General features: G+C 44.2%; 1 long non-coding RNA gene across 11 annotated transcripts; it reads right to left on the bottom strand.

The window, feature by feature from the left end:
* Positions 1-10,955: 10,955 nt before the first annotated feature.
* Positions 10,956-22,434, bottom strand: LOC109763743 (uncharacterized). Of its 11 annotated transcripts, XR_012187012.1 has the most exons (11): positions 21,821-22,429; positions 21,491-21,614; positions 20,841-20,904; positions 19,677-19,744; positions 19,511-19,569; positions 19,295-19,406; positions 13,202-13,344; positions 12,737-13,061; positions 12,162-12,496; positions 11,624-11,762; positions 10,956-11,291 (listed from the first exon to the last, which is right to left on the bottom strand). It is a non-coding gene; the product is annotated as an uncharacterized lncRNA (long non-coding RNA). The 11 variants fall into 11 exon arrangements; XR_012187009.1 differs by lacking the exon at positions 19,511-19,569 and having other exon boundaries at positions 13,202-19,406; positions 21,821-22,434; XR_012187013.1 differs by lacking the exon at positions 19,511-19,569 and having other exon boundaries at positions 12,162-12,283; positions 12,416-12,496; positions 12,737-19,406; positions 21,821-22,434.
* Between the last annotated feature and the right edge of the window lie 4,723 nt (positions 22,435-27,157).

Raw genomic sequence — 27,157 nt, forward strand, 5'->3', positions numbered from 1 at the left:
CCTGCCTCGACGCCGATCGACGCCGAAGCCCTGCCCCGACGCCGACGCCGACGCCCTGCGCGTCGCCGCCCCCGTCCCCAGTGAGCGCCGCCGCCCGTGCCCTGCCCTTAGCGCTCCGCCGCCGCCGCAGCGTGCCCCTGCCCTTGCCCGCCGCAGCCCCTGCCCTTGCCCGCCGCCCGACGCCCTGCGCGCCGCCGCCCCCGTCCCCAGTGAGCGCCGCCGCCGCCCATGCCCTGCCGCCCGCCGCCGCCGGCCCGCTGCCCCTGCCCGCCGCCCGCCGCCCGCTGCCCTGCCAAAAGAAACCAAAAAGAAAGAAGAAAGAAATAAGAAAGAAAAAGGAAGAAGAAAAAAGGAAGAAGAAAGAAAAAGGAAGAAGAAAAAAAAAGAAAACAAAACAAAACCAAAAGAAAGAAGAAAAAAAAGGAAGAAGAAAAAAAAGGAAGAAGAAAAAAAGGAAGAAGAAAAAAGGAAGAAGAAAAAAAGGAAGAAGAAAGAAAGAAGAAAGAAAAAGGAAGAAGAAAAAAATGAAAACAAAACAAAACCAAAAGAAAGAAGAAAAAAAAAAGGAAGAAGAAAAAAGGAAGAAGAAGAAAAAAGGAAGAAGAAAAAAAGGAAGAAGAAAAAAAAGGAAGAAGAAAAAAAGAAAGAAGAAAGAAAGAACAAAGAAAAAGGAAGAAGAAAAAAAGAAGAAAGAAAAAGGAAGAAGAAAAAAATGAAAACAAAACAAAACCAAAAGAAAGAAGAAAAAAAAAGGAAGAAGAAAAAAAAGGAAGAAGAAAAAAAGAAAGAAGAAAGAAAGAAGAAAGAAAAAGGAAGAAGAAAAAAAGAAGAAAGAAAAAGGAAGAAGAAAAAAATGAAAACCAAAAGAAAGAAGAAAGAAAAAGGAAGAAGAAAAAAAGAAGAAGAAAGGAAGAAGAAAGGAAGAAGAAGAAAGAAAGAAAAAAGAAAAAGGAAGAAGAAGAAAGAAAGAAGAAAGAAACCAAATGAAAAAAGAAGAAAAGAAAGAAGAAAGAAAGAAGAAAGAAAAAGGAAGAAGAAAAAGGAAGAAGAAAGAAAAAGGAAGAAGAAGAAAAAAAGAAAACAAAACAAAAGAAACCAAATGAAAACCAAAAAGAAAGAAGAAAGAAAACCAAATGAAAACCAAAAGAAAGAAGAAAAAAAAGGAAGAAGAAAAAAAAGGAAGAAGAAAAAAGGAAGAAGAAAAAAAGGAAGAAGAAAAAAAGAAGAAGAAAGGAAGAAGAAAGGAAGAAGAAGAAAGAAAGAAGAAAGAAAAAGGAAGAAGAAGAAAGAAAGAAGAAAGAGGAAGAAGAAAGGAAGAAGAAGAAGAAGAAAAAAAGAAGAAAAAAGGAAGAAGAAAGAAACCAAATGAAAACAAAAAAGAAAAACAAAGAAAACAAAACAAAATACTTGGCAGTGCTCAATAATCTTATTTTTTTAATTCCTCCTCCTCTATGTCCCCTTAATCTTATTTTTTAATTCCTTTATACTTAAAGAATTTTTACTACATGCAGGAGTGACATATGGCGGACAATAGAGCCGAGCCGGTTAGGGATCCGGAGGCTGAACGTTATTTAATGGGCATCATCAACAACGAGATTCCTTATGTGCCGGGCTCAGAATATGAGCAAGAAGAGGATGTAGTCTCTTCTTTTCTGAACCTTGACGGTGGAACAGAGATTGTCGATGATCAAGAAGGTGAAGGAACGGACATTGTCGACGGAGGTCAACCGTCAACAAACGACGATCTCGAATTGCAAGTAGCAACCACCTCCGGCGAGGTATATATATACATTGAGCCTCTCGTGATACAAACTTACTGAAATGTGAATACATATGTATTAACGCGCGTGACTCTCTTTCTTTTTTTAGCCCTCCGGATCGAGTACGACAAAGCGTGGCAAATCCAAGGCGATGAAAACAGGAGAAACATATGCCATTGAGTTTGTCAGTGAAACCGGCAAGCCCCTACAGCACACCTCAAAGTTTATCAACCAATGCGGAGTCGTTGTTAGAGACAATGTCCCGATCACCGTCCAGGAATGGAAGGAGCCAAAGAAGGCACGTCTTGGTTTCAGTTTTGTCGACAAGAGAACGAAAAAGGATTGCTGGAGAAAGCTTATGGAACATTTCATTCTACCTCCGGAATACAACGAAGTCGATGAATTCGGAAACGAGGTTCCGGGTGGACGTCGGAGGAGGAGGCTAGTTAAAGAGTTCGCTCTTCAGAAGATGGGCGAAGCATTCCGGAACTTCAAGAAAAATTTAGCCCGTGACTATGTCAACAAGGGCAAGACTCCGGATTTCAATGGACAACATGAGAAACTGAAAGATGATTCGCCAGAATTTGTGAGGCAAAAGCAATCGGAGCATTTCAAGGAAATATCGAAAAAAATAAGGATAATGCGAGTAAGAAAAAGTTCCATCATATTATGGGGCCAGGAGGATACCGCCTTTCGGAGCCTAGGTGGCAGAAGATGGAGGAGGACCTGAGGGTGCGAGGAATCCCTCTAGGTACAGAGGGATGGGACCCAAGGGCCAAAAGCTGGTGGTACGGGCATGGGGGATTGCTAGACCCGGAGACAGGGGTGTGTGTTCACCGGCAGAGACAGTTTGCTCCCACCCAAGCCCTTATTGACGCAATGACCCAAGCTCAAGAGGGCTTGATCAAGTTCAACAGAGAGAAAGACGCACTGACAACAGCCCTCGGGAATGATGAACACGGAGGACGTGTACGAGGCAAAGGCAAAGTTCCGTGGAAAGTAGGGTTTTCCAAGGATAATGACCCGTACTGTTACAGAAGCCGTAAGAGAAAGACGGACCGGGATGCAGATCTTATGACGAAGTTTGCATCGGAACTCCATGAGTTGAAGCAGACCGTGCATGAACTAGTAAAAGAAAAATCGGCTACAGGGCCGCATGAAGATCATGAAGCGGATCGCGGAAGCTAGCAGCGGAGAAGCAGCGTGGCTTCCACGGATGCCCCGCCTGGTGCTAGTGCACCGATGATCGAGATTCGTGCACCGGAGCCTCACTACCCCGTGGATGATGTAAAGGAGATGAAAGAATGTGATCTGCATTATCCCGTGGGGAACGTTTCCACGAAGGTAGCTAGCGGCAGTGCTTTACCCTGTACACCTGGAGCACTCCACCACAACAACCCCATTGCATATGGCTATGCTCGTGTCACGGTGGAAGACATAGTCCAAGGGTTTGAGGACCTGGAGATTGACAAACCTACACCCGAAGGGGAGAGAAGACTTGGAGATGTCAAGCGCAAGATCATTCTATGCAAAAAGAAGTACATAGTGTTTCCAGGCGAGGCGCCAAGGCTAGCAAGTCCACCCCCCTCCGATGGTGGTGGTGGTGGTGGTGGTGGCGGTGGTGGCGGTGGTGGTGGTCATGGTGGTTCACCTACACCTCCTTCACGCCATTCGACGCCGTCCCCCGATCCACAACCTCCGGCGGGTACGACGCCCCCCAATCCTCCTCCGGCGGGTACGACGCCCCCCAATCCACCTCCGGCGAAGAAGCAGAAGCAAGCGGACAACAAGGAAACCCGCTCCTGGACTATTAACCCAGACCCTTATGTACCTAAGACCACAAGGGTACCGGAGCCATCACTGAAGCCTCTCCTCCCAAGGCCTGGGGAACTTAGTGAAGCTGAAACCAAATTGGCCGCGTCTGCTGATTATGAGAAATGGAAGGCGGATATGAAGGCGATAAAAGAGCCTGAGCCCAAGCAAGTATTCACTGAGAAGCAAAAGAAGTGGGCTAAGGATTTTTTGACGACACCGTCCCAAGTCGAGCTGAATATGCCTGACGACTATGGACATGAACTTCGTAGGCAAGCAAAAATATTGAAGGAGGAGAAAGAAAAAATTAAAAAAAGCGGGAAACAAGTTGACCAGCTCGGGATGCAGAAGAAACAATCGATCCCCCCGCTCATAGTGAAAGTCGGTCCGGAAGAGGACCCCGAGATCATAGCAGCTGCGGCAGCACTTGGATTGACTGTAGCGAGTGCCATGAAACAAGCGTCCGAGATGGGTTTGACTCTTCGTGCCTTCTTAGGCCTTGAGGATGCGCCAGTATGTGAGATAGCATTACAATATGTGCGGAATGGGCCTCTCGTCGAGCCTGCGCGGGAAAAGAGTCTACCACCACAAATGCGAAATCTGCTACGTTGGTACAAGCAATTCATAACATGGGCCGACAAAGAATATGTTTATGCGGATGTTACAGATGAGCATCACACCAAACGGTACTCTGTACAAGTTCATATGAGTGAATTGTTCCAGTTGTTCAATCTGCGCGACCTCGACAAATCTATGCTGAGTTGCTACGTTCTGTAAGTGATTTATTTCTACCTCATCTCGTTCTTCATTGCCTGCACTATATATATATATATATATATATATATATATATATATATATATATATATATATATATATATATAGTCCTAACTATATTGTTGCGTACGCTATTATGCAGATTGAAAATTTGGGAATGCAAAATAAGAAACATCCATGATGTTGGGTTCATTGACCCACATATCGTTAATGGACATGTGTTACAACATCACCCCGAAGACGTGGAGAAAGACTTGTACAAGTTTCTTAGAAAGCATCAACTCAAAAGTCATATTCTATTTCCTTACCATTTTGGGTGAGTGTTTCTCTCTTGTGCCCATTCTCTTTTGTTTACTCCATGCATGGTATGTCTAATCGATGAGTTATGCATGACTGTGCATGTAACGTGTCCGCAGGTTCCACTGGATTCTGCTAAATATTGAACTTCACACCTCCAGAGTTCTAATCATGGACTCTATGGATTCGGATCCAAAGCGTTGGACCGACATGAGAAAAATGCTGCAAAAGTAATTATTTTCAATCATTTGAGCTCTATATCGATCGGTCTCTTTCGTTCATTTCCTAATATCAAGTAACTAATAACTCCCTTGTTCATTTAATTTTCTTTGCCCTGTAGGGTTTGGAGACGGTTCTCAGAAGAAATTGTCGGTGAATTCAAACATGAGCTAGATTTCAGAAGGTTAGTTAATGTGGATAAGCATCCATCGGGGACCAATCTATGTGGATACTATGTTTGTGAGAACATCCGGAGACACACCTCTGAGCGGAAGGCATCGGATAGCGTGCAGAACGCGACGGATAACTTGCGGAGGAGGCTTAGTCCAGAAGCTCGCTTCCGACCAATTCAAGAAGAATTAGCAGGATTTTTCATGAGGGAAGTCATCAATCATAAAGGAGAACACTATACCGAGGACGAAGAAATTTATATGCATACCCGAGATTGAAACTTGTTCGAAGTTGTATATGGTCATCCATCCTAATTGTGTATGGAAACTTGTTCGAAGTTGTATATGGTCACCCGAGATTGAATATATATTATTAATTCTCTTGAATTCTTCTTGTTTGAAATTTCATATGCATGTATATAGTAGCGTAGAATATGTGTACTGAAACTTCATCAAAATTAAAATAAAACACAAAATAAAATATAAAAGAAATAAAACACTCCAAACTAAAAAGAAACCAGGTTTAGGGGGGCTAAAACCCTAAACCTGCGGAGGAGGCCTTTAGTCCCGGTTGGCCACGAGAACCGGGACTAAAGGTCCTCCGCCCCGACGGACCACTGGCGCCCACGTGGACGGGCCTTTAGTCCCGGTCAGCCACAAGAACCGGGACTAAAGCCTTTAGTCGCGGTCCGTAAGAGGCGCGACTAAGGGGGGGTCTTTAGTCGCGCATATTTAGTCCCGGTTGCACAGCCGGGACTAAAGGCTGTTGCGAACCGGGACTAAAGGGCTTTTTTCTACCAGTGTTCTCAGCTGGCCTTCCAAAAGGGAAGGGTTCTTCGCATCTTGCTCTCCTCGCGGGTTGGAAAGGGTCATATCTAGAAACATAAAACAAACAAAAGAAGATTTGCCGAGATCTAAATCACAGGGGCTGGGAAAGATTGTCTTTGACGAGCTTGTGGCTATCAAGCTCGCCAAAGCAATGTTTTCTACGTGTTTTATTGTTCTTTGTTCTTTCTTTCCTTTTTATTTCTCCTTTTATTTTCTAATATGTTATAGGCAATGTGTTTGCTACCCTCTTATTTCTCTTTTATTTTCTATTAAACCACATGTCAAATTCATGCAATTATTTTTTCCAGGACGACAGAGGATACACATAGTTTGTTGACTGTCAAGAGTATATTTTCCTTTACTCACGTTAAAATGTTGTGACTATAGGTAATCTATGAACCTTGCGATAGCAAGCTACATTTTCGGTATGACTATAAGTTCTTTTAGGTTTTGTTTATTTATGTTTTACATGCCTAATTCCTTGATCTGACTTTGTAGTGCATTTGTGAACACATAAATGCGGGTGAGGTTTTATGGTCGATAAACCAACTGGACCATAGGTAAAAATATCTCCAACGTTAAGTTCTGATGTACTGTGTCAAATTTTTATTGTGGTTGAGATGCTTTTTAGTTTCAGTGAACTTTTATAATAGATTTGAGCATTTTCACAAAAAGAAGTATTGTACGTGTTTTGTTCCAAGTCCTAAGAGCATCTCCAGCCGCGCCCCCAACAGGCGCCCCCAAGGCGATTTTTTTGTGCCGGCGGACGAAAATCGGCCCAGTCGCGCCCCTAGGAGTCCGTTTTTCGCCGGGTTGGGCCAAAATAACAGCCGGCGCACCCGAGCCGAACCTGGCACGCTGGGGGCGCCGGCACAAGCGAAAAGGGGCGTGGGGCCGCTCCGTCGGCGAGAGGAGAGCCTTTTCCCGCCGTTTCCCCCCGGCTTCCCTCTCATTCTCTCCATTCCTCCCGCCAATCTCCTCCTCCTCCCCTCCCAGCCGGCCGCCATGCCGCCGAAGAAGTACGTGGCCCCTCGCGCCGCGACGCGTGCGACCGCCGCCATCACCTAGCCGAAGCAGAGGAAGCCGAGGGCGCCGCCGTCCAAGCCCCCGGGCATGTCCAACGCCGACTGGAGAGCGGAAGTTCGGTGTCGGGAGGCTGTCACCACTGACAGGCGGAACAGGGTGATCGGCTCGCGGCTGCGGAGGCGGCGGAGCAGGCGGAGCGCTCGGCCGAACAAGCCGAGGCGGCTCGCGTGGGGATGATGAATCCACCCGGCGGCCACGCCCCGTACGCGCCCTGGAGCCAGCAAAGCGTCGGTTCTCCGGCCGGCTTCTCATCGTCGCCGCAACCCTGGGGCTGCACGCCGTCGCCGGGCTATGCCGACGGTGACGCGCACGGCGGGTTCAACCCAAACATCACCTTCCCCCATGGTCACCCGGCCCAGCGGACGCCCTCGCCCGCCTTCGCCGGCGTGCAGTACCCTCCGTACACCTACTCCCCACCGGCCTACGCATCCTCCCCGACGCCCCCTCTCCTCCGTGGCGCACTGCCCTTCTTCCAAGCCTCCACGTTGAATCTCGGCGACACCGACGCGACCGAGGCCGACATGGACGACATCATCACGGTCGGCTCGGCCGCCGCCGCCGCGTCCCCCGGGTTTACTACCCAGGACGACACAATGGACCTCAACGGCGACATGGACGGCGAGCTCGACTAGGACGAGGAGGAGCCGGAGCTGGAGGAGGAGGAGGAGCCAGCGGCTGCTCCGGTGAGGAAACGGAAGAAGAAGAAGAAGGGGGCGGCCAGGACCGGCGAGCCGCGCATCAAGTGGGCGTCCAAGGAGGACGAGTGCCTCGCCGAAGCGTGGAAAGTCGTCTGCCTCGACCCGATCACCGGCACAAACCAAAGCTCGACCTACTCCGGACCAACGTCGTCGCGAAAAAGAGGAACACTGACCTGGCTTTCCTCATGGGCGAGGCGGACATGCTCCAGAGCAACGACGAGAAGCTCAAGGCGTGGTGCTTGGCGGAGCGCTGCCTCATCCTGAACCAGCTGTCGTCGACGACGCCGCCAACTCTCACGCCCACGCCGACGCCGCCGACAAACCCGAGCGATGATGCCTCCACGATGCCCAACAGCACAGAAGCCGCGCCAACGCCGCCCAGCACAGAAGCAGCTCCGATACCGCCAAGCCCGCACACGCCGACTCCACCGTGTGATGCCGTCCCCGCCGTGTTATGTGTTGCCCACGCGCCCTTTCTTTTTTGTACGCCGAACTTTTCATCCGATCGCCGAACTGTGGCAAGGTGATGATCGCCGAACTGGGCCGTTGATCGTCGGAACTTGTGGCTTTTTTTGTGAGCGGGAATGACCAAGTTTGAATTTGCCGCGACTTGGGGGGCGGCGCCCGGGGCCGTGGCTGGGAGCTAGATCGCCCCCAGGGGCCAATCTAGCGCCGGTTCGCCCCTAGGCGGCTCTTTTTCGGCACCCTGGGGGGCCAACGGCTGGAGATGCTCTAATATCCTATCTCATCTCCATTCTGCTTCATAACGTGCTTTTTCTATAAACAATTTACTCCGTACTGCCCGATAACAAGACCAATCTTTCGTTCCTCTTTGCTCACAAGCTCTTGCAGATCCGCCGTTTAAATATGCTAGAAATTTTGATATTGGGCAGGCATGTTGAGAACGAGGCTGAGGAGATGTTGGAACTGCGGTGCAGTCTCAAGCGCATAGCCACCATGGTCAGAATAGTGCTGGTCTGGACGCTGGAGGTCACGCGGATGTGTCGTGGATTAGAGATGGTGCCGAGGCTGCGACACAATTAACCACAAAGTTGGTATGTGTTTGGGTCTGATTTGATCTGCAATAGTGCAGAACCTGGAGTATTTTATCCCGTGTGGCTGTGTGTTTGTCAGATAATGTGTTAAGAGCTTTAACGACTGTTTAGTTTTGACGAAATGGTATTAGAGGTTAACTAAGAAGACCCAGGGTGTGATCTTCTTGTGTGAAGAAAATTATCCTGCCGTTGTTGTCACGATATTTTCTGTGTTGTGCATCTGCCCATGGTTGTACTTGTACCTATTGCTACACCCTATGTTACTGCAAGTGTGCGGAAGTAGCCTCTGCTACAACTTACAAGTTGACTTGCAGTACTGATCTACTCTAGTGCTTACATTCAGTTCGGATTTGTTGGGGTGTATATCGCTGAAGTCAGTTCGTTTCTGAAAAGAAAACAGATGGTGATAATAATCCTCTCATGTTACATATGGAGTATATGACCATCAGAATTCAGAGCCATGAGCCAGAAGGATATAACCATCAGAACCATGAGCAAAAAGATCTTGAACTGTTTACTGTTTCTTTTCCCAACCATTTGCATGCAGTACTTGTGACCAAGGAACTGTTTACTGTTTGGTATGTAGTATGGTCATCCTGAAGGATGGAATGGAGCTTGATTGTGTCTATCTTGTGTTCCTTGGTCTGACAGTGATTGCTGCAGCTGTTTGTTGGATAAGGTGACGAGATCCTAAAAAAACAGCTCAGTTGATAAGCACTTGTTTACTTCCTTGCTACTCCCTCCATGTACTAACAAGGCCACCTCGTATTTTTATGTCTAACTAGTAGTGTGACCTATGTGCGGCTAGTATAAAGATATCCCCTCTGATTTTGACTCGCTCTTGGGCACATTATTTCAAGGACTTTCTACTTTATGGATTTGTTTGGACAAAATTATAAATAATATGGTCACAGAAAATAATCCGTGAGGAAAATGAAATGTTGTCGGTGTATGCATTTATGTTTCGTCACCAATATGTCGTTAGATAACTAAAGCATGAACAAAATTCCAATGCTTTCAAAATAGAATTTTCCACCCAGGATTATATTAGTTTAAACCTTGTGTTTCTTTCATCCACTGCCACGTCATTTGTGATATTAATTAGAGAATGCCTTTTTAGATTTGTGTGTTCTTCATGTATCTCAATGCTTCACACAGGATCATCTTTCCCGAATGTATGGGGAAATACAAAAAAAGTTCACGAATTTTAAAAAAAATGTTCATCAAATTTGGAAAATATTCTCAGATTCAAAATTTGTTCATCTATTCAAATAAATGTTCATTGAGTTTAAATTTTCTTCATCAAATACAAAAAAGTTTCATCAAAATTCAAAGTGTTCATAAAAAATTAAAATTTGCTCATCAAAATCCAAAAAAAATTACAAATTGTGAACATTTTATGAATTTGTGAACATTTTTAAAATTTGTGAAGAATTGTCTGGCATTTAGTGAACATGTTTCGAAATTCTCAACTTTCTTAAAATTCCAAACTAAAATAAAGAAGCAAGCTAAAACCGAAAGGAAACAAAAAAAATAAAAATAATCGAAAAAAAGGAGCCACGCCCCATGCCTGGGCCGGCGCAAGGTCGCCCCTGGGAGCGAGGGGCTGCGCGCAGGTTACTATATGGGAGGTCCCAATATTTTGATAGGCGTCAAGCCATAAAAGGAAATTCACCACGCCTTTTTTACCAACGAATGGACAAGAACTAAAATATTTATATTTTTAATTCGAATAATCAATCTCAACAGACTGCCATGTAGAGTTTTTGTCAGTGGAAGACGTCGCAGCTGAGGGAAATTGGCTGTATGTTCCTCTCAGGCTGGCAGTATGCTTCTGTCAGGTTATATAAGTACCTAACGCTCATTTTATTTGCCGCTCCAAGTACTGGAGTACTTGACAGAAGCTCAGTCTCAAAGGCATTTTCCTAAGTATGTCTTTAACAAATAGAATTGACAATGTTGTTTCACCAACAAATGTAGAACTGGAAGACCGGCGTTTGGCACAGCGAGAAATAACCTGAGCAGGCTACTGTTGAGGTTGGTTATTCAGAAATAAAATGAAAGAATTCTTGTGGACATATTCAGAAGGTAGAATAAAAATGATATGTAGTTTTGGAACACCGCATTAGATCTAGGTAACAATTAAATATATGAATCACAAACAACACTGAAGCATGCTACTATATGTTCTTCTGTGCAAAAGCTTAACTGATTGTACAGAATTAGCTCACACAGAAAGCAAGATAGCAACAACAGAGTACAACTGTATCGCGTGCAACAACCCAAAGGAGTACAGAACATTTCTGGGTGGTTTGATCCCACATCTCATTCTCCTACAAAAGTAGCTCACAAAAAAATGCCAGCAAAGGAAATATAATCCGACATCTCATTCCCCTGAGACAGTTGATCTTGTACAACAACAGTAACAAAAATGAGTAACTTATAAGGAAACAAACAATTTATTAGTAAAATATAATCTGACATCTCATTCCCCTGAGACATTTGAACAAACATGTGATGGATAACCTTACTCTCCAGATGGCAACCTCCTCGGAACATCAATCTCTGACAGGAAGCAAGCTACCTCAACCCTGTGTTTAACATTCCCAACATATGTAAGATTGCTTGGCAAGGACTAACTAATGTTCTGCAAAAATAATATAATCATCTTCTTAAAAAGGCACTGTACACAGTATTGATTGAAGGAACTCATGACAGCAAATTTTAACTACACTTGAGTACTAGTTTAGTCAAACACCAATCATTTTCCCAGGAATATTGAAAAAACAAAGGCAAGAACCACCAGCTTTGGAAATGAAATTGTTGAAACTAAATTTAAAAAGAAAAGATAAAGGCATATAGCTATCCGCAAGCAGAATATGAATAAACAGTACAGTCAAGAAAAGGGAAATAAATCACTGGCCTTAGAATGAGAACTTGGTGAACTCTGGTATGAATTTGTAGGTCTCTTTGCGTCGTTTTCTTTAGCACAATCTGAGCACAGGAAATTATCTAACTTTTTGGCCTACTCAATGATCATTCCCATACAGGTTGGATGGAACCTGCACATGTTCAAAGGTACAAACTAAATAAACATGTGAATAAAGAAGGTCAACAGTAGCAGAAATACTGAGAAGATGAAAAGAGGGAACGACTCGCTAATTTTACCAACAGTTACCACCATCTTATTAACTTAGTAATCTTTAGAAATGTAAAACATTCTTTTGTGAAAGAACAATAAGCATGCAATGAAGGGAAACATATTACCAATTGAAAGATTTTATCAGCAAGCAAAAGTCTCATTTAAATTTTGAAGCAAGCAGACAAACTCTGTGAATATATATTAAAGTTTAAAGCAGCCTTTGTTGGGTTGTTAGTGCTTGGAACCTCATTATTAGATCTCTGAAAGAACTTGGAAAATAATGTATCCAATAAGCAAAAATATCATATTTGCGCTTTACCAGAAGTCGTTTTCGATATAGAAAATTAAGCGCCTCTAGAAGATTTTGTAAAAAATATCTATCCACTGGCCAGTGCACTTTGGGATTACAGGGAGCCCATTAGTATCTTATGATCTTACTACCTACAACAAAATACAACAACCCGTAAGAAATTGCAACCAGCATGAAACTGAACCTCAAATATGATACAACAAAATGTAGCAGAGGTGGCTGCAAACACATAACTAGTGGTGTTTTCTTTGACATGGCCTCGCCTCAATGTAGATCTGACCGTGGAAACCTCTTGTGCCTCGCCAGCGATGGTTGTCTGCAGCTTCTACCACTGAATCTCAGGTCTGCAGCGGGGTAATTTATTAGACCAAATCTCATAGAAGAAAACCAATAATTCATTTATAGATCCCGCTGACTAGATATCATTGATCAATATGAAAAATATAGGGAAGTAAATTAGGAGCACATTATAACAATCTATATACTATAACATGAAGAATCATAGATAGGGGGAGCAAGAAGGCTGCATTTCTTCCAAAAGTAGTAGAACAAAACAAAAGAAACGTTATGAAGGTGAGTTTTACCTTTAATTGATTCGAACCATGCTACAGGAACGAAGGTCAGATGAACTTCTATTGCCGCCCTTCACCTCCGGAACGCTCACCGCTTCTTCCACTCCCAATTCCAGAAACTGCAAGGAGAGAGAGAGAGAGAGAGAGAGAGAGAGAGAGAGAGAGAGAGAGAGAGAGAGAGAGAGCAACGAGGCTACCTAGTGACCCTCTCATACTGTAGGAGTTAAATTTCTTTCCTTACTTTTCCCAATAACACCAATCACCCATGTATTGTCCTCCACGACCCATCCCACCATGTCTTCCCATACTAATGTTGTAGACCCTAGGCCGTCGTCACCTGCAGTTTCAGGAGGTCGCGCCTCATTACCATGTACAGAAGGTCAGCACCTCACCGCCATCTCCGGGAGGCCAGCGCCCCGCAGCTCCAGGAGGTGCAATATTTGAGACGTCCGCTGTTGCGGGTCATGGTCTCCGCACCTTTTGCTACATACAGGACCTCATCGCCGGACTTCACCGCGGAACCTTAGCCCCGGCAACCCGTTCCACCGACTGGCTTCTCTAGGGCACCCTGCGTGCCCTATACACTGCTCTTCCATGCTCTGCTGCTCTCTAAGACTGTTCTGTAAAAGAAAAGAGTAGAACAAAGAAACAGGTACAATGACTTCATTGGACATAGTATCTTGTTGTCCGGTGATTTCTTAGGGTGTTACCTACACTGACCCTACCTCATACATGTGTCGTTTGCTGGTGCAGTGTTCCTCCACCTGAGGTTGCTCCCCCAATTGTTTTTACAGGCAGTGGTGGTGGCTCCATAGTGACAACTTGCGCGATCTTTATAGATGGTGATGGTCGCTGTACACAGACTCGCCTCATGGCTTTCATCGATAGTGTTGGTGCACATCACTCCCACGCGGTTGGTGTTTGTGTGCTTACGACGTTGTCTCCTCTATCGACTTCTACCACTGGTATTTGTCGTGCTACACCGCCGCCTCTTTGGGGCTCACATAGGTGGTGGTGGCGGCCACTCCTCTTTTGGTGATTCTACGTCGACCACTTCAGCGGTATCCTTCACCGCGCAAGAGCTTGGACAACTTCGACACCTACTTAATGCTTCTGGTTTTTCATCGCCCGGTGCTTTTGTACAGTCGGGTATATTTCCATGGATCCTTTGAATTGGAGCGTATTTTCATATAACTCATGATTCTTCCAGTTTGTCCTCTATTCAAACCTCTAGCTTCTCCTGTTCATGTTCTTACTGTTGATGGTACTTCCCTCCCATTCGATAGTTGAGACACTTTGTCTTGTCATGTTCATTCTTTTGCTCACCTTCCTTGACTTACCATGTAACTCATTTTAGGTGGTTAGATTGTTGACTGGTTGTAGATTAGGACCGTCACACGGGTGCTCTACTTGGTGCCAATCTCTTCGCCTTTGTTACCTCGACTACCAGCTCTCTATCGCATCATTGTCTTGGTCACTTCTGTCTCTCGTCCCTCATCCTTTGGTTCAACGTGGATATGTCTCCGGCATTGGGTCTTTAGACTGCCAGGTTGTCTGCTTGGTAAACAGTTCCGTTATTGCATCCTCATAGCAAGACAGTTTCTCAACACCCGTTCGATCTTGTTCACTCTGATGTTTGGGATCCAACTCCATTTGCCTCGAAAAGAGGCCATTCTTTACTATAATATCTTTATAGATGATTCCTCCGTAAGTTTGCCGCCATGACTGCCCATGATTGTGTCTTCCCTGCCATGCCACCATGCTTGACCCAGTTTTCCACTCCTATTTGTGTCTTCCATGTAGATTCTGCTCATAACTGTAGCTCTCATTTGTTGCGTGGATTCCTTGTTGAGCAGGACAAACTTGCTCTGCTGGTGCTCATGCTCAGAATGGTGTTGACGAGCACAAGCATCATCACTTTCTTGAGGCAGCTCGTGAATTGATGATCGTCGCGGCTCTTCCGCCTCACTTTTGGGTTGAGGTTGTTCCTACTTCCACCTATCTCATCAACATTCAACCTTCCTCTGCTTTGCAGGGTGACATTTCTATCGAGCATCATTTTGGTTGTTCTCATGACTCAGTGCTTCGTTTGTTTGCTATGTTTTGCCACCCTCCCCCCCCCCCCCCCCGAACGCACCAAACTGGCTGCTCAGTCAGTTGAATGTCTTCACAATGACGAGCACAACGGCTATCAATGTTGGGATTCTGTGGGTCGTCGAATACGCATTGCTCGGGATGTGACTTTTGATGAGTCTCGTCCTTCTCTATCCACGCCCATCCTCCCATTTAGGATATTCCTTTCCTCACTTTTCCTGATACAACTATCACTCATGTGTTGCCCTCGTCCACCCATCCCATCATGTCTTCCCATACTACTCTTGTAGACGCCATGCCATCGTCACATGTGGCTTCCGCACCTCATTTGTTACCTTAGGCAACCTCACTACGCTCATCCCATGTGGCTTCTCCGATGATTCCCCCTCGTCCTCTTATATTTACCACATTGGTCGTCCACTTGTTGTGGATTCTTCTGATGCACCATCTCCCTTGACAACCATGCCTCCTATTGGCCACGCATCGCCTCCAGCTCAACCTACTATGGCTTCTGCACTCACCCGCTTCCCCCTATTGTATACTATGGTTATTCTGGCATCATTCTTCTCGAGATGAATGCTCATGACGGTGTTGTTCACCTCAAACTGCAACATGCGATGGCATAAGAGATTGCTGCTCGTGAGTGCATCAACACATGGGATCTCATTTCCCTTCCTCCTCATGCTCGTCTGTCACTTGTAAGTGGGTCTACAATGTTAAGACTGGTGGTTCTCCCAAACGTTACATGGCTCGTTGTGTGGCCCGTGGTTTTCAAAAAAAATATGGCCATGACTACGATGGCAGAGTGCCATGCCATGCCATGGCCGTGACTACGATGGCACCTCACTCCACAACAACCATGCCATGCCATCACAAGTAGCAGATCCATGTGTAGACATCGGATCTACCCACAATCGTCCACTGTCATGGCCGACACACGGGCATATGCCCTCTTCCTGTCTTCCTCGCTTATCGCCATCCCTTCTTCGCTCGGCTCTAGGTCCAAAGACTGACGGCAATGACAGTCCACTCTCGACAGTGTTTTCACCCTTCCCCCACACCTCCCGCGTACTCTCCATTGCCTGCCAGAACGGCAAAGCATCCTTCACATGTTTGCAAGTTGCTTTGTGTGCTGCCTTGTTCCTACATCCTGTGCTCCCATGCAGGTTGCCCAAATAGCCACAAGCTCAGGCACCACCACTGGCGGAGCAAGAGCGCAAGCAGTCGGCACCATCTCCGTCTTACGCGAGGACGCATAGCGCCCAGGAGCACGTTGCTACCTGTCGCCAAGGCCAGGGACGACCAACAAGGGAACATGAAATGCGGAACCAAGTCCGTGACACAAAACCCATAAACAGGGGAAGAACGCTAAGTCAGATCAGCTAGAAATGGAGAGTGCATGAGAGTTACGGGGATGCAATGAAAACACTGTCAAGAGCGACACGCACTTGCCATCCTGTCTTTTCTTCACATGAACTTGCAAATAGGGAGGTATGAGGAAGCAATGAAAATGATGTCAGGAGCAGCACGCCCTCGTCATCCTCTGTCTTTTTCACTTGAACTTGCAAATAGGAACCCTGAGCTGAGATGCTCGTCCCAGTTTTCCCTCGTGGTATTCTATATAAGACTTGTCACTTTCTTTCCCCTGGCGCCAAGGGCAGGTCCTTCACTGACGCGGGGTTGCCTGCAATCATAACATCTTGCGAGGTGGCTTCGTACCAAAGTCATAACCAAGGAAGGGTCAAAATCATCTTTCTTTCCACGACCACCTTGGCACCTACTAGCCCAGCTACCTCAGGCCAAAATGCCAAAATAAGAGTAAGGCTTCTTGTTATTAGAAATGTCCAAAAATTATCATATAAGTGTGCTGCCATGAGGTTGAGCACTGAACTCATTTCTAGGCTGGAAGCACATCTTTCCATGGATCCTTGATATTGGAGAGTCTTTTCATATGACTCATGCTTCTTCCAGTTTGTCCTCCACTCAAACCTTTAGACTCTCATGTTCATGTTCTTATTGTTGATGGTACTTCCCCTCCCATTCGATAGTCTAGGCACTATTAGCACTTCGTTGTCATGTTCCTTGACTTACCATGTAGCTCATTTCAAGTGTAAGATTGTTGACTCAGGAGTAGTCATCCTCATCTTTGGCTCTTGTTTAGATTAGGATCGTCACACGTGTGCTCTACTTTGTGTTGGCCCTCGGCGCAGTGACTCCCAAGTCCTCCAGGAGCTTGAATGGCTTCACCTGCCTTGCTGCCACCACCGCTACTCTCTTCACCTATGTTTCCTCGGTTGTCGGCTCTATGTGGCATCATTGTGGGTCACTTGTATGGCTCTCATCCCTCGTCCTTAGTTCAATGTGGTTTTCTTGGATCTGTCTCAGGTGTTGTGTCTTTAAACTATCGGGTTTGTCAGCTTGGTAAACAGGTTCGGTTACTTTATACTCATAGCGAGGCGGTGTCTCAACATCCTTTCAATCTTGTTCACTCTGATGTTTGGGGTCCAGCTTCCTTCGCCTCGAAAGGAGGCCATCGCTACTATATTATGTTTATAGATGATTACTCTTGACACACATGAATATATTTCGTATCTTCTTGTAGTGAGATCTTATCGGTGAGAAGTTTATCACCATGGTTCATACCCAGTTTTCCACTCCCATCAATGTCTTCCGTGTAGATCCTGCTCGTGAGTATATCTCTCATTTGTTGTGGGATTCCTCGCTGAGCAGGGCGCACTTGGTCAGTTCTCTTCTCCTAGTGCTCATGCTCAAAATGGTGTTGATGAGCGCAACCATTGTCACTTTCTTGAGGTAGCCCGTGCGTCGATGATCGCCGCCTCTCTTCCACCTCACTTTTGGGTTGAGATTGTTCCTACTTCCACCCATCTCATCAATATTCACCCTTCCTCTGTTCCGCAAGGTGACATTTCTCTCGAGCGTCTTTTTAGTTGTTCTTGTGACTACTCAACGCTTCATTTGTTTGGTTGTGGTTGCTACCTTTTCTTCGTCTGTTTCCTTGGCTACCGACTCTCTGTGGCATCATCGTCGGTCAATTGTATGGCTCTCGTCCCTCACCTCTCAACGTGATTTTCTTGTATCTATCTCGGGTGTTGTCTTTAAACTGTCAAGTTTGTCGGCTTGGTAAACACGATTACTTCATCCTCATAGTGAGACGATCTCTCAACGTCCTTTTGATCTTGTTCTCTCAAGCGTCTTTTTGGTCATTCTCATGGCTACTCAACGCTTCTTTTGTTTGGTTGCAGTTGCTACCTTTTCTTTTTGCCCCCCCCCCTCCCGTGAACGCACCAAACTGGTTGCTCAGTCTATTGAATATCACTTGTTAGGATCCTTCTCATGGGATGCTCATTTCTCAGGATGTGGCTTTTGATGAGTCTCATCCTTTCAATCCATGTCCATCCTCCCATTGACGATATTTCTTTCCTCACTTTTGCAGATACGACTATCACCCACGCATTGTCCTTATCCACCCATCCCACCGTGTCTTCCTGTACTAATATTCTAGACTCCATACCATTAACACATGTGGCTTCCTCACCTCGTTCATTACCTGAGGCTACCTCAAACCTCGCTCATCCTGTGAGGCTTCTCCGGTAATTCCCCCTCATCCTCTTCTTACCACATTGGTTGTCCACATGTTGTGGATTCCTCTAATTCGCCATCTCCCTCAACTACCAAACCTCCTTCTATTGGTAACGCATTGCCTCCAACTCAACCTACTATGGCTTCCGTGCTCGCCCGCTTTCCTCTATTGAACGCTATGGTTATTCTGGCACCACTCTTCTCGAACGACTTCTTACTTTGATGCTGTCAAAAATGCCTTTCTTAATTGAATGAAGTGACATAAAATGAGTGTCCACAGCACCCGCACCGGCCCTCCATGTAGTATGAATAATTTGTATATTTGGAATTTCATCATCATGGAAACAAGGCCACACAACAACTAAACTAGCAGGAGTAGGAAGGCATCCTTGGTATAAAACAATACCAACATGAATTGAGGATGGAAGTGCATATCATGGATGGTACACAGACCACATATATGCAGTCAGAATATCATGGAGGCAGGCAGGGAATAAATAAAGTGGTGATACTACATCCTGAAACGAACAAGACTGCTCCATGTGTGTAGTGGGAAACTACATACATATATATGCATATATATTTGGGTGTGCTGCCTAGTTGTTGAGTGCGAAGAAGAAGAAGTGTTTCAGACTTTGAGTGGGATGGGAATCAACATGAACATGAGCTATATATATTCTATCAATTCCTGCTCAAAGACATATATATTCAGCAAGTTTCTATTAGGCAGGCTAGTGGCAGCAAGGCAGAGAAACAAACAAACAGTAGCACCATCGTTATGCAAGGGCGTACTGTAGCAGCCTAACCAGATATAGCCATGGCACGATGGCCACACCGAACTCAGAGCAACCACTGGAGGTGAGGAGAGGAACTCACCGTAGCTGTTTCTGTAGCCACGGCCACCATCTCACGGAAGCAACGCCAAGGTGCCTGGTGCGATGAACCCCTTATCGTCTGCATCGGTGATGGTGTTATACCGAATCGAATCCTGCTGCACAAGAAGGGCAAGAGAAATAACAAATAATCTTGAGGTCAAATCGAAAAACAAAACAAGAAGTGATGAACTTGAGCTTGAAGAAAACATGGGGTGACCTAGTTCCGCACACGCACACGCACACACACACACAGGGCTAGAGATGAACACAGACCACCTACATCGGAAGAGAATTGCTAATAACCTGAGAGATGCGGTGTATTCAATTATTTATTATTTATTTATAGAAGCAAGCTCAAACTGGGCTTGTAGTCAGTGGCGCACCTGCATGTAGAAGATACTATGGGCATGGCGGCCAGAGTTGTGGATGTGGAACGAGTTGTCGCCATGGCCTGTCGCAAGTGGCCGAGGAGTCATTACAACAATATTGAAAAAACAAAACAGTATGGGGCACGCTATTAACAACTAAAGTCAGAAGAAAGTTTGTTTGTTGAATCTAATGATATGTTCATTTTTCTTGTAGGGTATGGAATTTGCGACTACTTTTGACTAAACATTTCATAACTTGACGGGCAAAGCATTAATGACCCATCGGCGAACAGGAAAATATAGCAACATATATTCATTATTCACCTTCAGGTTCAGCAAAGTTTCGAGATGTTTTCTTGAAATAATCACAACAAAATCAAACCCGCGAACACCAATAGATCTAAATCATCTCTATTCTCAAGCAATGCTGCAAAGGTCTCTAATTTTTCTCTCCCAAGTAACCACCGAATAGATAGAAACCCACAAGACGTAGAGTTTCCAATTCACCTCTCAAACACATTACTATTATAACTAGGAAATTCCCCCTGTGTTGCAACGGGGGCATAAATATTCTAGCGGTGCAACATTGACTGTGTCAAACATATATCTTTGGGAGGATCAACATGCACATCAGATGACTAATTTTAAAGAAACGAACCAGCCTTTTTGTAATTTCAGTACAAACAAGGTAAATTTCAGTACAACACTAACAGGGTACATTCAAGTCCAAGAAGTCCAAGTATCTTGACAAAATTTCAGTAGTAGTCAAATTTCAGTGCAAGGGGATGTTTCAATAGCTCCAGAAAAGTTCAGTACAGGTGAAAAATTCAATATCCTCAGAGAAGTGCTTGCATGAATATGAACCAAAAATAGTCCTAGATCAGGAAAGGTACATCATGTTATAATCCACATTAAAGGTTATATGTCATGAACTCATGATTCCACGGTCATACAAGAAAGTAAACAAACCATTTCTTTGTCACCATTTGTAAAACTGTTTAGAAACTATTCCTAGCCAGGAACAAAGTATGCCTAGCAAGCCAGGAGCAAAAACATTTATTATGCAGACAAATGAAATTCAGAGAACGTCAAAGAATCTAGCTTAGAGTACAGCAGCAAAGACTTGTGTCAAATGCCTCCAACACAAGGCGAACATTCTGTATAACTCAAGAAATTTACCTTTCTGGCTTCATCTCTTTGTCCAAATAAAATCTGCAATTCCTTTCTTTCAAAATCTACCAGACTGCAGAAGAGGCAAGATCAATCTTCTTATATGCAATAATCTCAAACTAATAAGTTCTTGCTCAAGACATATAAATCTTGCCAATAAAGCATGCGGCATCAGTATAATTCTCCAGGAGCTGATAAAAGGAGAAGCATACACATAGAAAATAATTTATCTATTTGTGTGGGGCACTGTGGTATAATTATTCAGGAACTGATAGCAGGAGAAGCATACTTGGAGAAATTAATTTATCTATTTGTGTGGAGCATGCTAAAACATACAGGATAGGCAGGTTCTTGTGGATACCATGATATGAAAAGGCAGTCAGAGAGTTTTTAATATTCCATGGCAAGGCAATGATTTATGATGTACTCTCTTGGTCTCCTCTCCCCACGGATATATGCTACTGTGACAACAAGCATTGCATAAAACAGCTCTGCCTAGTGCATACACAGTCGGTGTCTAATTGCTTCTCTCATATTCTTCAATTACACAAGACAGCAAATCGAAAAGATCACTTTAGCAGAGTCTAGCTACACATATTTGAAGTAGAACATATAGAACAATGACAAATGATGGTGTGCACAACAGAAGACCAAATTACCTGTATTAGATCGAACAGAGCACGCTGAACACTGGCTTCTTTCTCTGGCCAGAGTAATTATTTTGGGACTGGTACTGCTTAATTTGGATGCAGCTTATGCAGATATGTTGGCAGTGAGACAAATCTGCAGTTCAGAAGAGCAAGGTAAATTCTGAAGTTCAGTGCCCTGTTCAGAACAGAAAGACAAATCAAATCTGCTTAATTTGGATGTTCCTCCTTTCCAAATCTGCAATTTCTTTCTTTCAAATCTACCAGACTGCTTAATTAATTTACAAACAAAGACACTTCCGGATGTCTCAAAAGCTTACAGATTTATAGGGAAGAATGCACCTGGCAGGTTGTTGGCAATGCCGTTGATGTGCCACTGCGAAGAAAGGAGGCGGGGAAACAAAACCCTAGAAAACATGTTGCTTGTGCCGCTTGTCGTGGAAGAGATGTGAAGCTCAAGGTGCGGCCTGTGCCGCTGCCGTCGAAGAGACGGGGGCTCACCGGCTGAGGAACAGAGCACCCTGAGCGAGCGTTGGACGAGGAAAGGGGCTTGCGCCATTGGTGGCCGTGGAAGAGGAGCGACGAATCCACTGGAGGGGCGACAGATCAGGCCTACTGCCGTCGATCTCTACCCGTGGCAGCGTTGTCGATCCTTTGAAGCCGCCATCGGCCATGGACACCCGGCCAGATCAACCGCCTGGGCGCGTCGAGCTCTGTCGCAGCCACGCGCCGAAGATCACCGACGCGCCCCTTGTTGCTGGAATCCGAAATTCCTCGCCGGCAGATTGAGGTGGAGTAGGAGGCTGAGAGGGGAGGCGGGACGGCGGGAGCAGCGGCGTTCATCTCTGCTCGCTCGCCAGCCGCCGGAGGAGTTGCTAGGGCGGGCGGCCGAAGGGGGGAGCGGCGCCGCGGCGGTGGATTCGATTTGGGGTCGGTTTCGTTGCGCGTTTCGGCCTGGCGTCGTGTGACTCCTGGGCCGTCGGTGACTCTTGGGCCGTCGTTTCTCCGGGTTTTTTTTTAAATCGTTTCTCCGTTTCTAGTGGTTGCCTGGTTGGGGCCCGCAGTTGCGGGGGCTCAAAAGTAAGTTGTGCGCACCCCCTAAAAAAAGTAAGTTGTGTGCGTGTTTTCCATCTTAAAGAATACTATAGCAAATCATAATTATATTTTGTCATCTTCAACAACATAATCATATATTCATAATAATAGGGGTTAGAATTCCACCTACAGAAAATATTAATGTCTAAAATATTGTATTATACAATGAAGAGTGTCAATAGGAGTAACAACATGTCTACATAAAATAAAATAAATATTTATAATGCTTTTACGTTAAAAATGGCGCCTTCACAAAATATACAAATGTTAATAGGAAAGGTTATATCATCCACTCTATTTCAGTAATATTTATTTCTTAAAGCATGATATATGAAGTTTATTTGATGAAAATGTTCACTCATATATAGAATAATGCTAAATTACTATATGGCATTACAATTTTATATTAGAAAAAATATAAGCCAATAAGGATGATGCTAAATTTTCTTCATACAAATCAAATAATATGTGTCGTTATTAAACTATCTAAAGTTCTGGCACGTGCATCGAGCGGGTCACTTGGTAGTAATTATATAATAGTGCAATTGTTGCACATATTGTATAGGATTTATGTACACACTTTTACACTTGCATAACATCCTAAGAATACTCATTTTAAAAAAACTAATAATCAAAAAGAAAAAGCAAAAGCAAAAACGAATTAGAACAGAAAAAATGATAGACAAAAAAGAAAGATAGGGGAAGGCTGGGTCGTCAGATGGGTTGATGGGCTTCAGCCTATTAAGGATTGACTGACCCAAAAGAGAGGTCAGTCAAATTCCTAGCCCAGATCAGACACACCACAAATATAGAAAAAAGAAGTTCCTCAAAAAATAGAAAAAAGAAAGCACAAATCTTCAAGCAACAATCAATGTCGATATGCTGGCTTGTTAAGTGTGGAAACTGCGACACCTCTCTACTCACATCGATACGCGTGTGGCTGCTTTTACTGGATGTCATATTTTATGTATGGAACTAAAATGTTGGTGCTCGACACCCATAGAATGGAGTTCTCCATTGCTGAAACCGCACCTGATGGTTTTGCTATGGCCATGGTGGAGGCTAGGCAAGGCGGGCCTGGGGTGTTCATGCTTCATTATGGGGGATCCAAGCTCAATTATAGCATTAGGCAAAACGATGGTGCGAGTTTGAGCCAGTGGCTAGAGGAGAAAACAATCTCATTGGGTTATGGGTGCTACATCATAGGTTCAACGGAGAGGTACTTCCTCTTGTATCAGCTGCGAAGCCCGTTGCCCCGATCGAGGCGTTTTCATGCTGGACGTCCGAACATTTCAGCTCGAGAGACTGTCTGGTCAACGGTTGGGCCGCACATATAGTAACTTCCCACTGTCGTTGTTGTCGTCACCGACAGTATTAGGCGGTAAGCTTTCTATCACATCCAGGTTATATGATTTTTATGACATGCTTGTTGATTCCTGACAGTGCATTATTGGGATTGCAACTCTTCTTTAAGCGACTTGGTACTTAACTTTTATGTGCTTTTGGCAAGGTTAGCTCAGTAGCATAATTGTTATTTGCTTGTTTGTCCATTCTAATTGCCATTTAAAACTTTTTAAACAAGTAAAAGAAAGGAAGGATCTTACACGCTATGATTAGCATTCTTGAGGGGTCGTGAAATCATAAAGAAAACTGGATTGTAGCAATTATTTTCGAGAAATGGTTTTTATGATTAATTTGATGGAGATGGTATAAAAGTGTAAAATCATTTTAACCTTTGGATTGTTTCACCTTTGAAACATTCATTCTAGTCAGCGGGACTTTACACCTACACATTTACCTTATGACGTTGGTTTGGAATAAATCCGCATAATTGGTATGTTTGCAGGTAAAATGCCGAGCCACACTGTTTTTGATCTCCTATATATGATGGTGATGATATGAGTAAAACTGGAATGATGTCGATTAGTTTATGAAGGAATTATTCCAAATTTGTTTGCTCAAGAGACACGGCATTCATATAGCAAGAAGAGCTTGCCATCTTATGCCAAAAAAGGGAACCAACCTGTGCTCAATATAAATTGGTAGCATTGCATCCACATTTTGTAGACAGTTCAAACTTTCACTTGTCTATTCTCAGTCCTTCAAAGCACATGCCATATGCAACCAATCAATTTTGTAGGATGGCAGATGGCGCACATAGTTTGTTGATTGTTGCTACCGAGATCCCTGAGTTTTTTTCCTTCACTGGCTGAAGCTAGGAATTTGTTATTCCATATTAGCTAATTTGTGTTGAAATGGGACACAAAGCTTATGGGAAAGTAGTTCATCACAGAAATCCGTTCATGTGACTCCTACACCAATTAGTGAGGAAGCTAATGATGATGATCATGTAACTTCAGATCAAGTTACTACCGAACCTCATAGGTCAACCAGAGTGAGATCCGCACCAGAGTGGTATGGTAATCCTGTTCTGTAGGTCATGTTACTTGACCATGACGAACCTACGAACTATGAGGAAGCGATGATGAGCCCAGATTCCGCGAAATGGCTTGAGGCCATGAAATCTGAGATGGGATCCATGTATGAGAACAAAGTGTGGACTTTGGTTGACTTGCCCGATGATCGGCAAGCCATAGAAAATAAATGGATCTTCAAGAGGAAGACGGACGCTGATAGTAGTGTTACAATCTACAAAGCTAGACTTGTCGAAAAAGGTTTTTGACAAAGTTCAAGGTGTTGACTACGATGAGATTTTCTCACTCGTAGCGATGCTTAAGTCTGTCCGAATCATGTTAGCAAATTGCCACATTTTTATGAAATCTGGCAAATGGATGTCAAAACTACATTCCTTAATGGATTTCTTAAAGAAGAGTTGTATATGATGCAACCAGAAGGTTTTGTCGATCCTAAAGGTGCTAACAAAATGTGCAAGCTCCAGCGATCCATCTATGGACTGGTGCAAGCATCTCGGAGTTGGACTATACGCTTTGATGAGTTGATCAAAGCATATAGTTTTATACAGACTTGCGGTGAAGCCTGTATTTACAAGAAAGTGAGTGGGAGCACTACAACATTTCTGATAAGTATATGTGAATGACATATTGTTGATCGGAAATAATGTAGAATTTTTTGAAAGCATAAAGGAGTATTTGAAAGGAGTTTTTCAGAGAAAGACCTCGGTGAAGCTGCTTACATATTGAGCATCAAGATCTATAGAGATAGATCAAGACGCTTGATAAGTTTTTTCAATGAGTACATACCTTGACAAGATTTTGAAGTTGTTCAAAATGGAATAGTCAAAGAAAGAGTTCTTGCCTGTGTTGCAAGGTGTGAAATTGAGTAATACTCAAAGCCCGACCACGGCAGAAGATAGAAAGAGAATGAAAGTCATTCCCTATGCCTCAGCCATAGGTTCTATAAAGTATGCCATGCTGTGTACCAGATCTATTGTATACCCTACACTAAGTTTGGCAAGGGAGTATAATAGTGATCTAGGAGTAGATCACTGGACAGTGGTCGAAATTATCCTTAGTGGAATAAGGATATGTTTCTCGATTATGGAGGTGACAAAAGGTTCGTCGTAAAGAGTTACGTCGATGCAAGCTTTGACACCGATCTGGATGACTCTAAGTCTCGATCTAGATACATATTGAAAGTGGGAGCAAGTAGCTAGAGTAGCTCCGTGGAGAGCATTATTGACATAGAAATTTGCAAAATGCATACGGATCTGAATATGGCAGACCCGTTGACTAAACTTCTCTCACAAGCAAAACATGATCACACCTTAGTACTCTTTGGGTGTTAATCACATGGCGATGTGAACTAAGATTACTGACTCTAGTAAACCCTTTGAGTGTTGGTCACATGGCGATGTGAACTATGGGTGTTAATCACATGGTGATATGAACTATTGGTGTTAAATCACATGGCGATGTGAACTAGATTATTGACTCTAGTGCAAGTGGGAGTGAAGGAAATATGCCCTAGGGGCAATAATAAAGTTGTTATTTATATTTCCTTATATCATGATAAATGTTTATTATTCATGCTAGAATTGTATTAACCAGAAAAACTTAGTACATGTGTGAATACATAGACAAACGGAGTGTCACTAGTATGCCTCTACTTGACTAGCTCGTTGAATCAAAGATGGTTAAGTTTCCTAGCCATAGACATGAGTTGTCATTTGATTAACGGGATCACATCATTAGAGAATGATGTGATTGACTTGACCCATTCCGTTAGCTTAGCACTTGATCGTTTAGTATGTTGCTATTGCTTTCTTCATGACTTATACATGTTCCTATGACTATGAGATTATGCAACTCCCGAATACCGGAGGAACACTTTGTGTGCTACCAACAAACGTCACAACGTAACTGGGTGATTATAAAGGTGCTCTACAGGTGTCTCCGATGGTACTTGTTGAGTTGGCATAGATCGAGATTAGGATTTGTCACTCCGATTGTCGGAGAGGTATCTCTGGGCCCTCTCGGTAATGCACATCACTATAAGCCTTGCAAGCAATGCAACTAATGAGTTAGTTGCGGGATGATACATTACGGAACGAGTAAAGAGACTTGCCAGTAACGATATTGAACTAGGTATTGAGATATTGATGAT

This window comes from Aegilops tauschii, chromosome 6 (genome assembly GCF_002575655.3).
Source record: "Aegilops tauschii subsp. strangulata cultivar AL8/78 chromosome 6, Aet v6.0, whole genome shotgun sequence".
Classification (NCBI taxonomy): domain Eukaryota; kingdom Viridiplantae; phylum Streptophyta; class Magnoliopsida; order Poales; family Poaceae; genus Aegilops; species Aegilops tauschii.